Raw genomic sequence first — 2,492 nt, forward strand, 5'->3', positions numbered from 1 at the left:
GAAAACAAAGAAGATGGCTGCTGCTGCTGGAGAACAGCGGTCTTTCCTATTGGCCCTGCCGATGAGTTCAGGCTACCGGGGGGGGTGGGGGCAGAACAGAGGTTCCCAACCTTTTAGTACCCCTTCAGCCTTGTCGGATGAACTCACTTACCCCGTCTTTGATTCCTTATGTCTCTTCCAATTGTAAGACTCTTCTATAAGTCATGTAAAATTGGATTTTCTCATGCAAGTGAACCGTCAATGTAAACGGCACGTTTTCATCAGCAATCTGACAAATACTCGCAGACTGGGCTACTTGGAGTGGAGCTGAATGTGTCAACCATTGATTAATTAACAGTACTTTTAGTCAACTATTTGAACCATTTTTAGCTAATCGTGTAAACTGCTAAGTCATATCTGTTGGCTACCTGTTCAGACTTCTGCGCTCGCTCGCTAACTAGTTTTCAAGCGCTCGTACATCACTGCAAGTTTCAAATTAGGGCTCATTAGGGCCCCTGGCAACTGCAGAAGTTCCCCTGGTTGGGAATCACTGGTATAGAAGATTGAAAGTGAAAGTGGTTCGGAGCGAGCACTCATGTTTATGCAGGTGTTTTTAGGGGTGCGTACGTACTTACCACATGAGGAGACAGTACGCCCTAAATTACCATTAGGGCTCAGTCCTAGCGGCCAGGGTTCAAGCAAGGGCCAAGCACAAATGTCTGGGCCCTGTTGAAATGCATTCTCTATGGGCCCCTCCCCACATCCACTGATATTCATGCCAGCATCTTTTTGGGCCCTCCTCACATGAGGCTGCTGGGTACTCAGTCCCCCCCCCCCGTCCAGTCTAACACCCTAGGGTTCAAGTCTGGCCCTGGGCCCTTTGTAGCATGTCTTCCCCTCTCCTCTTTCCTCTCTTTCTGTCTAAGTAAAAGCATAAAATGCCTAAAAAAATAGCACTATATACTAATATAAGTACTCATGTGCATAAAAATGTGATTTCCGGCCCTGTTTTTTATCTAGTCCTTTTGTGACCATGCTAAATCAGTGTCCTTCATGCCTTCTGTGCCCACTGTTTCAGCTTTTTAAAGACAAAGCCTGTGAGACATTAGTTTAGTGTGAATTATATTGCTTCCTTTTAGTGCCCTGCCATGGTTTCACGAGGTATTGCAGTATCCATTCTGTTCACACTCATTTTTTGACAGCTTGCGTACATTTGTATTTCTATTTTAAACCAGTAACAGTAACCTTTTGTGTGTCTTTAAAATATAACCACTGTTATATAGCTAATATATATATAATATAACTCTTTATTTCTGAAAGTGAGTTTGACCTGAAGTACTCTCCCAAAAAGTACGTAAGGGGGTTCAGCAATGACTTCAGCTGTCTGATGTAGATGCCTCTAGATACGCAGGTCTGGAGCTGGAGCATTTTTTGCGTTCCAGTTTAGATTGAAGAAGGATGTTGGTGATTGAATTTAATGCAAAGTAAAAGCAATGGTTTGAATTATGGTTTGGACTGACTGATGGTTATCACTCATGGCGATATGCAGTAAGCCGAGGTTTGTTTGCAGACACATTAAAGCTAGACAATACGACAATGTTAGACAAAGCACTGATGGAGGCCTCCCACTTTCACTCTGCTTTCCTTTTAATGACAAATGCAAGTGTTTAATAAAGGATAGGGTGCATGGTTAAGTAGGATCCATAGGCAGAAATGGAACACTAGATAGACAATCTGTGTTTTTATTGAGTGTATAACGCCCTTAAAGTGAGAATCGTTGTGCTTCTGTAGCTTTGAATGAGTTGTTCATATCTACACAGACCGAATCACCGTCACGCTAACACAGAAGTCCCATCCGGGGAGACAAACGGCCGCTGATTTGAATTGAGGAGATATGTGAAATCAGCGAACTTATTTATTTCAGTTCTGTCATAACTGTAACAATTACAGATATTAAGTTAAACATGCAGGTAAATGTAAATGTGCTGTATTTATATAGCACTTTTCCAGTCTTAACAACTACTCAAAGCGCTTTTACATCTACAGGATGCATTCACCATTCACACACATTCATACACTGTGGCCGAGGCTGCCGTACAAGGTGCCACCTGCTCATCAGATACACACACACACACATTTACACTCCGATGCGCAGCACCGGGGGCAACTCGGGGTTCAGTGTCTTGCCCAAGGACACTTCGCCCCTATCTGACCTTTCTGACCTTTCTGCTGTGCTTATTTTTGCATCGCTATTGTCTTTGATTCCAACTCTAGCGTTAGAAACAGCAACATCTCACTGCCGATCACCTGTCACGGTCACGTCATGGGACCTTAATTCAACAAAATACTATATGTAAATGGACAGTTCTTATAAAGCGCTTTTCTAGTTTCAACAACTACTCAAAGTGCTTTTACATAGTACAGAATTCACCATTCACTGGCGGGCGACTGCTCTACCACTGAGCCACAGTCGAATATATATATATATATATATATATATATATATATATATA

This window comes from Etheostoma spectabile, chromosome 5 (genome assembly GCF_008692095.1).
Source record: "Etheostoma spectabile isolate EspeVRDwgs_2016 chromosome 5, UIUC_Espe_1.0, whole genome shotgun sequence".
In the NCBI taxonomy this organism is placed as follows: domain Eukaryota; kingdom Metazoa; phylum Chordata; class Actinopteri; order Perciformes; family Percidae; genus Etheostoma; species Etheostoma spectabile.